Consider the following 16217-nt stretch of genomic DNA (forward strand, 5'->3'; position numbering starts at 1 on the left):
GAAGACAGGGATATTCAGAGCATTAGTTCTTACATGACTGCGGTCGGAAGAGTCGAGAGTATGAACACTTTTTGAAAGAGGATGCTTGCTTCAGATTGAAACTGTCAATGCAGTTTATGTAAATGTTTTATCTATTTCATTACATTTGTTCATTTGTTTGAGGAGTTGCCAAGATTACAAAATAAGATGCACCAAATCAGAAATGAGCGACAGTGACATCAGAAATTGGATTTCTTTTTTTTTTAATATGCCCTAATACATCAGCAAACTGGTGAAATCTAAGCTTCGATATTGCACCGTGTTTATTCCTACACAACAGAAAATGATTTACACGTTTTTACCGCGGTCGCTCACGTCACCGCCAGGGGCTGAGCTCGGCTGAGCGGGCATCTGGCTCTGCAGCGCCGGGCTCTGGGCTTGCAGCCTTTGTCCCAGCATGCCGTGCAGCGTGGCCATATTGCCCCGGCACCGAGGGCCGGGACCATCCAGGCTGGACGGGAGGAGCGGGGGCGGAAGAGCCCTGCCTGGAGCCAGCATGGTGGCAGTATGGACCACAAGGAGCAGGCAGGGGTCAAGTCACACAAAAACCACGAGCCAGTGTGTGTGCGCAGTCTCCGTGTGTGTGTGTGTGTGAGTGAGAAAAAGAGAGAGTTAGCAGCGTGATAAGGAGATAAAGAGCAGATAAAGACAACCCCTAATTCATTAGAATAAATCCTTTCCCTTAATTATTGATAATGAATCTGCTCTTTAATCTTTCTCTTTCTTCCCTCCCTTATCTGCCTGTGTCAGCACTTTGTCTCTGTAGCTTGGTGTTGGGTGGTAAGGCCTCGTTCCCAGCCACCCAAGGGCAGCAGTCAATAACATCCCGTGCTGCTGGTACTGTAAGGAGGAATGTGATTAGTAGCGCAGAGAAGTATGAAACAGGCGGCAGGAAAGTATTAACTTGAAAGTAGCCGAGGATTACCCCCCCTCCCCTTTCCACCACCCTCAAATAAGAAAACAAACAAAAAAAAAACAAATCAAATCTAACTTACTGCAACAACATAAAAGAAACTGTCTGTTTGGTACTGAAGCAGCATTACATTATAACCACTGACCAGCACACACCATCAGTGCTCTGTGGTAGTCTTTAGTGCAACATCAGCAGACTGATTTTTTTGTATGTGCTTGCACTCGTTGAAGCTACATTTCCCAGAGGTCCGTGCAGCCCACGTAGTCCTGGTGTGGTACTGGCAAAGGCCTCGGCGACCCCTAGCTCACCTTTGTGTTTGCTGGCTTGCTTGTTTGAACAGGAGCCAGCGGACAGCGCCTCACTGTTTACCCTGTTCAATATTTCATGGCGAATGAACACTCACAGAATGAGGGATCGCGTTAATATTGCTGTTAAAATTAAGCGATAATTAAAATTTGTTAGTTTAAAAGCCATCGCAGTCTATAAAAGTTTGATTACTGGAAAATTAGGTGCATTAAGTTTTTATGGGTTGGCCTGTGCTATCGCTTGGGAACGATTTTTATGCACTTGTCATGGGCGTATGGTGCAGAGTTGTGGGAGTGTGTGTGTGTTTGTGAGTGGGTGAGGGTGGGGGGTGTGTGAGTGTAGCATGTTGGTTTCTCTGAGACGCTGACACACTTTAATGTTAAAATCTCCACCCTTGCTCATCATTAGTTAAATCACAGGACTTACCACTGCTTGGGAGCAACAACTGTGACAAAATGCCAATTATAAATCTGGGCCCTGTGTCTCAGAGTAGAGAAGTCAGAGGTCACATACGTCTCGGCTGCTTTATGGTCATCTCACCTGGCCAGTGATGTCACATTAGTATTCCCGTCCAGGCCGTGCATTGTTATTGGTCACTTTAACACCCAGCTCATTGTTGCAGGGTGCAGCAGGGTCCTATTGGCTCCTATTACTAATAATAATGTTAGTTAGCAGTCGACAGCTCGTCCCAGAGTTGGAAACCACCCGTCATGTCAGGGGAACACGACCTTGACTCGTGGAATAAATCTGCAGCAGTAGTTCGTCTTCTCATAACAGCGTCTACCTCATCCCGCCAGCGCAGCTCCAACAGTCCCTCCTGCTTTTGAAGTTTTTTCTTTCCCTAAGAATGATGTCACCCACCGCTGAAGCCCAAGTGACATTACTCAACCAGACAAGAACGGAGAACGTGCACAGTTCACCTTCATATTCATTTCACATCCTGTGGCACAAAACCAGGCAGTTATACAGTGACACAATTGTGTGGCTAACTGTTGACAGTGGTCGGACATTATGCACAGTGGGACTGTGGAAAAACTGGGCTGCTGCCAGCCTGTTTTTCTTCTCTATTGAAACATCAGACTGTCATGGCAGAAATGGATGTTGCCAGGCATCACTAATGAACCAATTAATCAATGAATTAGCTGAGCAGCGATTAAATTAATGCGAGCTGGACTGGCAAGCGGCAGTCGTGGATATATCCTGGGGAAGGTGATTAACACACACACAGAACAGGCAGCAATCAACAAGGCCACTATTAAGTTGGACAACTTCCTGAACTTTTCTCTTTTCTAGCTAAATATAGCAACTTAATTCATTTTATTTGTATGTGGACGAGAGAAATATTATCATATTTCCCCATGCAGCTGCACAGCGATGCTAATAGGCTGCAGAGCTATGTTTTCAAGAGGGATTGTCATTTGTGCTTAACTTACATTATCTTGGATTTAATCTATTGCTGCCAGTCTTCAAATATTTTTCCTCTGCAACAAACAGCACCGCTCTGTACGACATTAGTTGGGTTGGGAGCTGTTGTTAAATAACTAATATAATATCTATATTTATTTATTGTAATTCACAGATTAATGTAATGTAATGCTCATGCACGTACCTGTCATCACATCAGGTGTTAAATACCCATGCACTAATCAAAAGCCCCCACTTCTACTGACTGTTTTACATATTCTAATAATTAGAAAAGCTTTCCCTATAGCGTTTATACTGTTAAGGTTATTATACTGTCTCTAATGAAATAAATACAATAGGATGGTATCTATAGTCTTGGGATCGTAAAGGTGAAAAAGTTTGCTTCTAGATGGCTAGAGAGATATTGATAGATATTCATAACTCTTTTTGTAATTCAGGGATAATTATTGGTCCAATAACTGTGATATTGAATTAGTTAGTAATTATTTTAATGGAGGCCTCCAGTGTCCCTTCAATGAAACCTGCAGGTTGCCCAGACCCCAACGATAAAAGCTACTTCATCCTGTGGTTTATTACATAAATTAAACAGACCTGCAGCTGGCGTTAGGCACATCCTCTGGTATTCGATGCGCCTGCATGTCAGAAGGCGTACTGTACGAGCCACGCCCACATTGGTTCTCAGAGTGGGGTCTGGAGCACATGCAGCGGACAGTCTTCTTGAGCAAGTTGTCGGCATCCTTTAGGCGAAATGAGGAACAGTCTGTTCACTGGATTCATTCTTAGATTCCACCCTCACCACTTGTTTATCACCATGTCAACAAAAACAGTGTCCCCTCATGAACCCATGGGACTAAATGTTATAAAACTGGGTGTCCATTAGGCCCAGTCTTCAGTTCTACAAGCGCTTTGTGTAGATGTGTGTGTGTTTAGTGCCCAACAATGCAGAACTCATCATAATCAGCTCTGTGTGGGGCCGTCGGTCCAGCACTGTACCGCATCATCCGCTGACATCCAGAGTCTCCGGCCCCCCCACACTCCAGTTGAGCTGAGACGTTATGGAAGGGGAGGAGGGTGGGGGGTGTTGGTGGGGCTCCCTTGATTATGTGACATCCTCCGGAAGACCGCTGGAGTTGTTTCCTCCATTACTTAGAGGGGAAAAAAAGAGGCCTTTTCACTATTGAGACTGTCACTCTCAATTTGGACTAACGGTAAGCATGCACACGGCCTCCTGGATACCACCCCCCCTCACACACACACACACACCCACCTGCTCTCACCCCACTCCCTCAGACTCACCCGCCTCCCCCCCTCCTCCCTACGCACACTCCCACGCCACGCCACCCCAGCCTCCCCTCCCCCTGCAGCGGATCGCCGTGGTGACAGTTTGATTAGATCATCAATCGTGGCCGTTAACAGCGGTTTTCCTGAGCACCTGGACCGGCAGGTCACAGCTGGCTCTGAGCTACCGCTGTCCCCCTGACCCAGAGCTGTGTGTGTGTGTGTGTGTCGAAGGGTGCATGCAGACACACAATTGCACATGCAGTTGATTTTTTTTTTTTTTTTGCGTGTGTGTGTGTCCTTTTGTGTGCAAGAGCAAGCTCTTTGTAGTGTATTTGTGAACTTCAAAGTAGATGTATGTGTATTTGTGTGTTGTGTATAGTCCCATGTGCAGCTCCGTGTGTGTGGCCTTATTTGTGCTCATGTCTTCACTTATCCATGTCTTTGTGCAATGTACAAGGCAGGGTGTACTATGCACAGTTATGTTGGGTGATTGTGTGAGCATATGTGATTTTGTACTGACACCAGTGCGGGAGCAGAGCTTTATTTAGATGTCCACTGCTGTTACAGTTCAGTAAAAATGGGAAATGCATTTCCTCAGGGGGCCTTTAGACCCACCTTGTTATTTTCTGATAGGCTTTCTGTCTGACCCGGGAGGTTAAAGCGCTAATAAAAGTTTTTAATTCTTTAAACTGGTTGTGGGGATGGAGCTTTCCAGAGAACGAGGCTGATGACAGGTGGAAATATAAATGTTTATGCATGCTGAGAGACTGCTAGAGGGGTGAAGGTAGAGGAGCAGAGAAATACAGTGGACTCCAAATAAACAGGACACATCTGTAATCTGCGTGTTCCCTACCAGATACTTTCCACAGTGTATACTATACTGTAGTTCTCTGTGTTTTGCAGTTACACAGATACCAGCCTGTAGCAGTTATGGCTATTCATCTGTGACCCCCCCCCCCCCCCCCCCCCCCCCTCCATCCAACACACACACTTTTTTTTTTGTACTGTAGCTGCGACACTGCGCTTCACAAACACACACATACATAAATTCACCTGCTTCCCCCACGTTGTCGGCGGCGGTGGCGGCGGCGGCGGCGGCGGCTGTATCGGGTTTCTCGTCGTTCTGGTAAAGCAGTTAAATTTATGGGCTAACAATAATGGGACAAAGTGTGCGTCTCGTTGCGATTCCTCAGGTATTCCATGATTAAATAAACGTCCCCAGTCTTTTCATAAAGCTTGTTTATGGCAGCGTGGCACCATATGCTACTGCTTCCACCCCACCCACCCATCTCTCCCTCTCGCTCCCTCTCTCTCTCTCTGTGTTTAATTTCGACTCTTTTTCTTTGTCTCTCTCTCTCTCCGTTTTCCCCTCCATGCTTCATACACTGCCCTACACTGCCTCTACCAGATGCAGGCTAGCCATTATTCTGTGGCGGAGTCGTGGCAGAGTAGCTAAAGTTGTGAATTAACATGTAGAAGCCATTACAGAGTGATGATGAAATCCATCTGTGCCGTTCATAGGTGGTACTTAGCAAATTGTCTGCGTTGTAATGGCACAGCAGTAACAATATGATTCTGTTTTATCAACCCCAGTTTCTGTTCCAGTCTGCTCTGTTATGCCGATGCTCAGATGTGACTTATTTGTTGGATCATGTTGAGTATTTGTTTTCTACACTGCTGGTCAGGGCAGAGTTGGGGAAATTAATTTTAATCATCTTGCTTCAGCTCCAAAATGTAGTTGTGAGAAATTAAAAAAAAAATGCTTGTGCAGTATTATTTAACTTTGTATTGCATAACCACTTCTCTTGTCATCAATCCTTGTTGCACTTAAGAGCAAGATGACTGACAATGTACTATGTAAACATGTTTTATAATGTTTTCTACAGTAATGCATTATCTATATCTATCTTAGTGTTCTGTAACATTCAGATCGAAGCAAACACCAGGCAATATGCTGTGAATTTTCTAAAAGCTTTCAGAATACATTTATAAATTTAAAAATAACTAGATCTTTATGTTTATCATGACGTATTTGAACACACATTAACTCTGATGATCGTGTTTTGTCTTTTGTCTGAAGAATGGGCGACACTCTGTGACTGGATAGTTTTGACGACACAAACACAAGCAAAGCGGTGAAAGTTAGGACTAGTAATTAATTCTCAAAAGCAGTGTATGACTGTGTGTGTGTGTGTGTGTGTGTGTGTCGGTGTGTGTCAGGGGATTTAAAAGGGAGAAAAAAAGAGTTTCTACAGAACAAAGTCAGAAAAGCAATTAACTCCTCCAGCCAGGACATGGCAGTAAACACGTGTGGTTGTTCACTATATCGTCTTGTTTGCCTCTGTCGTGGTAGAAGGCCAGACACACAGAGACAGACTTTTGTAGACTAAAGACTTTTGTTGTGATTATTAATGGCTATTTCACATTAATCTCCTTGTGCTAATATACTCGACAATGGCCCAAATCACCTGAGCAATGAGGACGATGGAGGCGGCCCTGTCCCCTCTGTCCAGCCAGTGCGGTATAGCAGCCCCCACCCCGCACCCCCCCCCCCCCCCCACCCCACCCAATGACCAAGATTAATGAAACCTCCGCCGTTTTTAATTAGCACGGCTGCAGTCATCAATTACGTCTGCCCCACCCCAAATACAAATATTGTTATATTTGGGGGAAAAATTCTTGATTTATTTCATTGTGGTGGCCGAAGGAGTGAGATGAATGGCCTCCCATCATGGTCATTTGCAGGGGATGAGGAGGTGGAGAAGAAAAGGGAGAGCGGAGCGGGGGCGGAGGGTTGGGGGTAATAAGATCACTAGCATGGGGGGGGTGGGGGGGGGGGGGGGGTGGGTTCAGTAAAATAGAGGACGTGGACAGGGCCAGCCAGGGAAAGCCAAGTCTACAGGGAAAGTCCAGTCTGGGTCTCTGCGTCCCTGCACTGGGATCTGAAACTATCCTCCAACTTAATTAGACTTTCCTTGAACCCAGTGCTGCGTGATACCAGGTTTTCAGGGGCCGATATGAGTTGCGGGTAGTTGTAGTTTTTTTTTTCATGCCACCTATGTCTGCCTAAAATATTGCAACATTAGCATTTTTAATGTTTTTCTGCTTTTGCCTGACACTTCTGGAAAAAGTTGGATCAAGTTTCTGAGCTGTTTTATTAAGTCTGAGTATGCTGAAGGTTTTTATGTTCTAACTAAATGCTAAGTATCTATTTTGTCATTGTGACTTGAACACACGGAGATGGGGTGTATATTGGTGCATATTTGAAATCAACATTTTCCTGTTTACAACAGCACTGGCAGACAGGTTGGGGTTGCTGGCTCAATCTCACCCACGAACATAACTTCCCTCATTACAGTTTATGCACTAGGCAAAAGCACTTAATCCATAAAGATGGGTGTTGAGAATAAGAAAGCATTAGCAAAATGCTCTGCTACAACTTAATGTGTTTGTCCTTGTGACAAGAAATAGGGCCTGTGCCAGATTCCTTTTTTTTCCTCTTCACTGCTTTTCTAACTCCACAACGCTCATATTTGAAGGTATGTCTCCGTCCAGTTACTGGATGCAGTTTGGACTGGTTTCAATCCTCGCCTGGTCCAGCTCGTTCAGATATGACGCAGTAAAGTATTGCAGATATGGTATTCGTATTCTCAAGCTTTTTCCATACTTTCTTCTTCAAGAGTTTTCATGTCTCTGCTGGCTCCGGCTCAAACCAAAGTATTCGGGTATAAATTGAGTTATGAAGAAGAATAAACTCTCCTCCAAATCAGTTTTTCAAAAAAAAAAAAAAAAAAAGCAATAGTTGACTTGTTGGTAAATGATTATCCTCCTTTCTGCAGTTTTTCACATTTGCTAATATCTGACTATATGTGCTGTAATAACAGTGCTCGTATACTCTGCTTTATGATTTGAAGATGTGCATGAATCCGTTCTGTGGTCTGGGAGTTTGGGTGTTTACGCTGCGGTGAGCCACCGACCATTTCACTTGTGCCGGCAGACACACACACACACACACATACACAGATTTTAAACCCTTACTGCCACAGCCATCGCCTGCCCACTGACTCCAGAGAGAAGGGTGGGAAACATCTTGAATATTTTATGAAGCTCAGGGACCCCACCTCTTGTCTTCCCCACCCTGCAAAACCACCACTGCTGCTGTGTGTCCAGCAGTGCGCACACACACACAAACACATGCGCACACACACACCAGCACAAAACAGAAATAATGTTTTAAATGCAATCATTGTCAGGCCCAAACAATGTCATTTATCAAGGGAGCATTTGGGACTGTATAATAAGTTTCACATTATTAATACAATTTTTCATCCTCTGTCAAGCCTATCTGATTTATGGCACGTGTGTGATCTAAGGTGATCATTGAATTACAATTTCAGTAATAAGAGAGAGAATGGACCCGGCCTTTTACTTCTGCCCAGTGGAGCACACACACACACACACACACACACACACACACACACACACACACACAAATATACCCACACACGCGCACACACAAACCGGGATAACCAGCCTCCAGTTGTAACATACAGCAATTACACGCAACATACAACAATAGCCATAACCGCCTTATCTGTGTTATGATTTTACCGGTAATACCACAGAGCAAATTACCTAAATATTTGTGAGTTAAACCAATATGTCAGCTTCCTAAATTCAGTGAGGGAGAGAGGAGAAAAAACAAATGAACCTAGGCCCCTGTTAATTAGATAAGGGACATAGCTCATTATTCTAAAATGATATTGGGACCCAGAGAGTAAATATGAGTGGCCTGTTAGGGGCTTGGTAATGGGACGGGGATGCACGTCATTACAGGGCCGAATGATTTACAGCTAGATGCTCTTTGATGTATAGACTGTACCTTTTATTAAGTGGCTGTCGTTACGGTCACTGGCTCAGTCATTTCCCTTTGTGTCTAATCAAAATCCATATCCAGACACCCCACCATCCAGACCCCAGCCGCTCCAGATGGGGAGCTAAACAGAACGGGAATGTTGGCGTTCTCCTTCCCACGGTCTTACCCCCCCCCCCCCACCCTCCTTCATCCCCCCCCTCCACACACCCCACTCCACCCCGGCGCCCCATCCCCAAGCCTCAGCTCACATTCAGCAATCACTACCGGAGATGCTTATGATGCAGATAATATAATCTAACAAACAACGAGAGCAAATAAACAAATGGAAATGTGAAGTTCTTTTGAGGTAATTAAATAACAAAGACAGACTCCTATCATAACGTTTGGATCCAGTTTGAACAAGTATTTGCACTATTAGCAGTCTTGCTTTTTTCGCTTTATCGGATTAACTTGTTGTTGAGGGCCCACTGATCGGCGTCATACATCATCCTGTTTGATTTCTGTTTAGAGCGAATTTGGGGAAGCTGCTAATTGGATTGCGGGAGTCTAGCCCCGGTTAAAGATGGTAAACAGCGGAGCAGACTTGTCCCCCAACTCTCAGCCCCACAGGCTTCTGAAACGCCGGCTCTCCTCAGGATCGCCACAATTTATGACACATTTTCTCTGTATTCTTAAAAGATAATTAGGTTTATCACCCATTTTTTCTCCCTCGCAACCCCCCCTTCCTTCATTCCCTTTTGTGTACCTGAGAGCGCACAATTGCAGCATAAAAACATAAATATTTCTGCAGCACAGCAGCGCTGGCAGGTGAGCCTAATGAAATTCTAGGAGTGTAATTTGATTTACGAGGTGCTAATGCGGCCTGATATTAGAGAGAAAAAGCTCTGATATGGCTGCCTTGTGCTGTATTTAAGGCCTATCAGAAGCCTGATAAAGAGCATCCTGTCCTCAGCACTGCGGCTGAGTTATTGTTGCAGATATTCATATTGATAGTAATTCTTCCCGACGCAATTTAGTGCCGGCAATATATAAATATGGAGATAATAGTTAATTTTGGTGGCTGCTCAGGTTGCGATGCTTTAAATTCAAGACTTACAACAAAAAAAAAGAAAAAGAAAAAAAAAACACTTTGAGTTGTGAAGCATCTGGACACTTTTTAAAGTGCCGGTTAAAGGATGGGAGGGGGGTTGAGAAAGGGCCTTTGACCAAACCCTGTCACACAAATCAGATTTCCAGTACATTTCAGCAGCTGCTAATTTGAGCAAGAAGCTTTTTGGAGCTCTTGATTTGCAGTGTTTCAGTTGAAACATTTTCATTAATAGTCTGAAATCTGCAAAACCTATTGCGCTTTTAAATTAAGTTTTGAAACAAGACATCTCACAACACTCACACACTGAGAAAAGACACACAGAGAAAAGAGATCGTTTGGTGTCGGGGTGTTTTGTCCAGAGTCATGTTGTTTCATTCTTTTGCACACAAAAAAAGAAAATAGAATGACCTCTTGTAATTTAAGGTTGTGCAAGCTCAGGGGTGTGTCTTTGTATTGTGCGTACAGACTCACATTTAGGTTTGTGTGTTTGGGACTATTGAGCTATGGCTCATAATAAAAACAGGCAATAACAGGGCCACCACAGAGGGACATGGCCTTTGTGCCTCCCTGCTCCCCCTTCACTCCCCTCTCCCCTCCATGCCACCTCCTTCTCCTCATGGCCTCTCCCCACCCCCTAAGTTATGGGCTGAATAACTGCGCAACAATATTAAGATAACATTTCCTGATTGTTTGTCAGGCAGGAGGCTCCTTCACCCCGCTTTCATCACGTCCACCGTGTTCATTAAATTGACAATTTGTATTTGCCCTACAGCAGGATAAACAGGAGCTTATCTGATGGGCCTGGTCTTTTATTATTTATTTCATTATCTTTTTTCTCTCTCTCTCTCTCTCTCCTCCTCCTCCTCCTCCTCCTCCTCCTCCTCCTCCTCCTCCTCCTCCTCTTTCTCCCGGGATTGAAGGTAAACATAAATCAGCAGCAGCATCTCTGTTGTGTGCAGTTGTTTATATTGCAGTCATATGCAGCAGCAGTCCTCTCAGAGGAGCTTCATCTACAATACTCTGCAGACACATGTGGCCTCTTCATGGAGGTTTTAGTTGTTGTTTTGTGTGACATGCTGGCTGTACACTCCTGCAGGTCTCAGTGTGATATGGCTCGATAGATATTTCACTTTAAAATGCCCTTCTGCTGGGATAATTCTTGGACTTTTTCCTGTGAGATTCCTCCGGAGTTTGTACTTTTGTTGCATCTGCTGCATCAGGCCACAGATCATTGTCTTTGTTCATTTGAATGTTAAACTAGCACCATCCAGGAAACTGATTTAAGTACCCGCAGACCACAATGACTACAGCGCTCTCCAAAGCATTTCTCCTAAGCAGTGTGAGCGATGATGTTGCCCAGTTCGATATCTTAGCCTTGGAACAAGCCTGTCGTCGGTCAACGTTGTGCACGCAAACGAAAACTAACGAAGCCAGATCCCTTACTTAGGAAACAGTTGTCCCAGAAATTTAATCTTTTCCCCATTTTTTACCCAACACCCCCCTCTAATCAGGTTTCAATTGACTGCCATTGAAGGAAGAGCCTCTCCTCAGACACATACATAGGTCCGAACCCAGTCAGACACCATTTAAGGCTTACTCAGTCTTCCTCCCAATATCTTGGAGAGCTCAGGGCCAAATGATTTAATCTTCATTCAGCTAATTTAGTCTGGATTTAAGCTGCCGGGTTGTCGAAGTGCAGAGTGATGGAGTCTGAAAACAGGATGAGAGGGGAAGGCAGAGGAGGGGAAAACGGAAGGAAGGAGGGAGGGAAAACAGAGAGCGAGAGAGATAAAGATAGAGCGATGGAGGGAGAAAGAGAGAGACGAGGGAGGAGGAGGGGGCTGAAGATGATGATCCATCCTGACCCTAGTGAATGCTGTCATGTTCCTCCCTCTAGGTAATCTCTCTCACTCACTCGCTATTTTGCATGTGAAAATGCTCTCCTGACAGTTGCATATCAGATAAATTTTCTCTCCCCCCCTCCTCCCTCGCCTCTACCCCCCTTTTCCCTTCGCCAAATAAACAACAGTCTTCACTTTGAAGTTGTCTGTTTGTGTCAGTTTGGCTTGAGGCGAGAGTCGGCCTCTCTCTCTTTCTGTCTTTGTGTTGCAGCGTGAGAGCATCGGCGGATTATTTCCTCTCACACCAACCGGCCAGCACCACAAGAAAAAAAAAGAGAGAGAGAGAGAGAAAGAGACGGAGGGATTTTTAGCTGTCCAAAAAAGGCAAACACAAGTAATTCAGTCAATTAAAAATGCTCTTTGTTTACATGCCCATTGATTAGTATGATGTTGCACTGCATAAAACCAAAAGTTGCAGTCAGGAGGAGCGGTGGGGTCGATTCGGCCTTAAGCTATGACAACGTCAGTGAGCATCATAAACATTTTTTTTTTGTCTGCTGCAGTGAAGTGTGGATTTTGCTCTTAATCATACAAACTGACCTATTTTTAACACACTGTTGTTTAGTTTTTAACCGAAGCCAATGATTACAGTTTACACTAAACACACACTCTCTAAGGTCCCCCTCAGCAGGCAGCACCTCACCACTTGGGGGTGACAGTGAGTGTGTGGTAATGAGTCAGGTCTTTCTTTCCAACCTCCTGTTTGAGGGACAGTAACTCCTCATGAGGGATTTCTATCACAATTCAGGCCAGCGTGGCCTGTGATGTTCTGACAGAAGCCCTGTATACCCGAACTGATGACAGGATCACACCAAGGTATAGATATGGTAATGAGTGACAGTATAGACACTGCAGCATGCAGCTCTTTGGATGTACAGGCAAGAGGCCCACCTGGGTCTTTGAATAAATCTGCACGGGATGTCAATCATGTCGCTCTGCTTCGTGATCAGAAGGGAAAAAGAGAGGGAGGATGAGTATGAGATGGAGATGGAGAGATGCGCGAGGAAGAAATGCAGAGAGATAATGACTAGAAGTAGAAGTTGCTCACGGTTACAGATGTTTATTCCTGCTGTGGCCTCTAGCTGATCAGAGCTTGACAGGAATGTGACAAAGTGAAGGAGCAGTCAATGCAGGATTAGAAATGTAATTTCTGAATAATCCTTCCTTGCATTTGAATGTTTATATTTATATGGTTACACAATTTTACATTATTCCATTATGTTTGAAACACCTTGAACAGAGCCCTGTTTTAAGTATCACACCTGTAGGCATATGAGCTCCTCGCTTGAATCCAATCGAAAAGGTTCCCACAGCCTGAAGTTTTATTAGCAATGTTTTGACCCAACACAGGTGTCTCTGTCAGGGAAATACACAGAGGAAATTAGTGATACATATTAATGATTGTTGTCATTAGTAATCATGTACCAATTGTTATATATGAGAAACATGCATCACACTTATCAGAGCCTCGAATAAATACTTGAAACGTCTTGGGCCAGAATTCAAATATGTTCAGTTTACAATTATATTAAAACAGTGAAAATCTGTGAATCCTCCTGCTTGGCTTTTATCGAGAAACAACTGACTTCTTAAAATGGTTTTCAAGCACAGATAACTACTATATGATGTCATTCACTGCTCATTTTGTTATTTATGCAGTAAATCTAATTTCTGTCGTGTGAGTATTGAGAAGAGGAAGAGTGATGGAGACCTGGTTTACGGCAAGGCATTGTGAATGTCTGGATTCCAGTGTGGAGGCTAATTTCTATTTTGCACTTATAAATAAGGATATATAGATGCATACATAATTATTCTCACTATATAAACTCTGCATTTCTAATTCATCTGTCCTCATTATCACAATAGATTAATCAGGAACAGACTGGTTTTTCTGTCAGGACTGTGGTCCACATCTGTAGGTTCCTTAGCTTGCTTTCTTACACACAGTCAGAAAGCAGAGCCATAGACAGACTGTATACTTTGAAAACCTAAATTCTCGGTTAAGAATTGCAGAACTTTCTCCGGCTATGTTGAATCTTAAATTGGTTACTTTGGCAGCGTTTTCTGGATTTATTTTGGTTGTTTTGTTGGTTTTAAATTCAGTTCTCCGAAGCATAATAAAAAGTCCTCAAATTTAAATTGGCAGACCTCCCTGTCTCTCTTACTTCTGTCTCTCCATCTTTCCCTTCCTCCCTCCTTCACACACACATGCACAGTACGCAAGCACATTAACTCAGTCCCTCTCCGTCTTTATCTCTCTCTCTCTCCCTTCCCTCTGCCTCCTACCTTTGGTGTGTTTTGCATGGTGCCTGGCTGTTTAGAGGCAGTATGCATATGTATGGGCGGGACGGTGGATCGTGACGGGATCTGACATGCGGGGACAAGATCAAAGTGCTCCATCTGATCCCATAAAAACAGACGCAAACCCTCCTCTCATCCTTACAAAACCCCCACTGATAGTCAACTCTGCCAGCCCTGACTCCTCCATCTTCTCTCCTCTCCTCCTGCCTTCCCTTTCTCTCTCGTTTTTCCTCCATCCCAGCATGCCGCGTGCCCACGTCAAGGCCTGCCTGCCTGCCTGCCTGGCTCTGCGATTACGCCCCGTGATAAACAATGGCCCGTTTAGCTCATAAAGCAGGAGTGTTGTGCATAATGCTTACAATAAAAGATAGCATCTCTTCACTCATCTTATTTACCTCTCCCACGGTGGCATGGGCGACAAGCTGTTCTATAAATACCGCAGGGAGGAAGGAAAGGGAAGGAAATACAGATGCAGACTTACATCTGCTGGTCAAATAAAGTCTCTGCCAAGTCAGTTGATAAGAAGGAGAGGAAAACAGGGATGTTTAAATATGCATTTCAGCTTAGAGCCAGGTGATAAAGGCGCCATTTTAAAGCTGCTCCATCCCTCCTGGTAAGTGAGCTTAAAATGTCCTCTTCAACTAGTTGGGGACGACATCCATATCACATTTAGATTTATCTTTATGCAACATATAGATTGATATGGAAGCCAGGACATATTTTCCTCTCCATCTCTCCCACTCTCCACCTCCCCATGTTTAATTCCCCCCCTTTCTCTCATTCTCTTTTGCCCCCCCCCCCCCCCCCCCACTCCTGCCCCCCACCTTCCAGTAAGGAAGATGTATGAGTTTGAATTATTGATTCAGACACATGCTACATGCTGCTTGGAGTCATTATTTGTTCAGGTGAGTGTCATGCTGCTCGCTATGAAACAGATACCACGGGGATTAAGCGACACAATCAGGACTTAAAGACAGCCGCCCTCCCTAAAATAACATGGCCCTCGCTGCAAGACGAATGCTCCCCAAAACCCGACTTCATTTGTTTATGACTCGCACATTAGTCATTCTGTGCCTAAATTATAGCACGGGGGTAAAGATTAATTCAAGCGCCGGCTTTTTCTATTGTTTTTACTTGTGTGTGTCTCTTGAAGCCTAATAATACAGCAGATGAATATAGGTGCAAACATCCTACACATAGATTAAAAAAAAAAGACACAGCTTTTGTTGCGTCGTAGGCGTCGGCATGAAGAATAGACAGATGTCCAGCGTAAAGGAAGAGCGGCATGCATATTCACATTTTTTGCTCTGATTCTAAAAAGAGGCATTTGGCACCAGACGAAAAAAAAAAAAAAACACACACCACACAAGACGCTTTTGCATTTATTAGATTGATACTGACTATCTGAAACACAGTGAGCACTGATACTAATGATGTGAATAAAAAAATACAAGAGACTTGTTTGTAGAGAAGTTAAGATGGAGGGAAGCTCTGGTGCAGGAACCTTAAGAGAGAAGCGGGAGGTAAAATGTTGCTAACTGTTCATTTAGCCCTGGCTAAGTGGTCAGGGACGCTGGACAGGTGAACTCTATTCTCCCCACTGGCCCTGCGGGGTGTGTATGTGTGTGTGTGTGTGTGTGTGTGTGTATGTGTGTGTGGACTGTAACAGAATTTCTCTAGTCCTCTGGGCCCTGGTGCAAAGCAGAGAATAAATGGTGGAGGTGGCAGGCCAGGACAGAAAAATCAATGCCTGCTTATACAGACATGACACACCAGCAGCCAACTGCATTCTGTGTGTGTGTGTGTGTGTGTGTGTGTGTGTGTGTGTGTGTGAGTGAGTGAGTGGGGGCGTAGATGTACAGCGTGCAATCATCCAGCCCCGTGCTCCGTGGGTGTGAGTGCGAGTACCCAGCAACCTCCATTTCCTTTCTCACAGAGTAGATTTTCTAGCATTTTATGTCAGCTTTGGGATCAGTAAATAACTCTTCGTTTTTCCCCTCCTCCTCCTCCTCCTCCTCCTCCTCCTCCTCCTCCTCCTCCTCCTCCTCCTCCTCCTCCTCCTCCTCCTCCTCATTCCTCTCTGCT

The 16217-nt window shown here is 44.5% G+C and overlaps 1 protein-coding gene across 1 annotated transcript in view; it reads left to right on the forward strand.

Moving 5' to 3' along the window:
• znf407 (zinc finger protein 407) overlaps positions 1-16217 on the forward strand; it is a 145318-nt gene that overhangs the window by 70721 nt on the left and 58380 nt on the right. The gene's annotated exons all lie outside the window — the stretch shown is intronic.

This window comes from Trachurus trachurus, assembly GCF_905171665.1.
Source record: "Trachurus trachurus genome assembly, chromosome: 16".
NCBI classification, from domain to species: domain Eukaryota; kingdom Metazoa; phylum Chordata; class Actinopteri; order Carangiformes; family Carangidae; genus Trachurus; species Trachurus trachurus.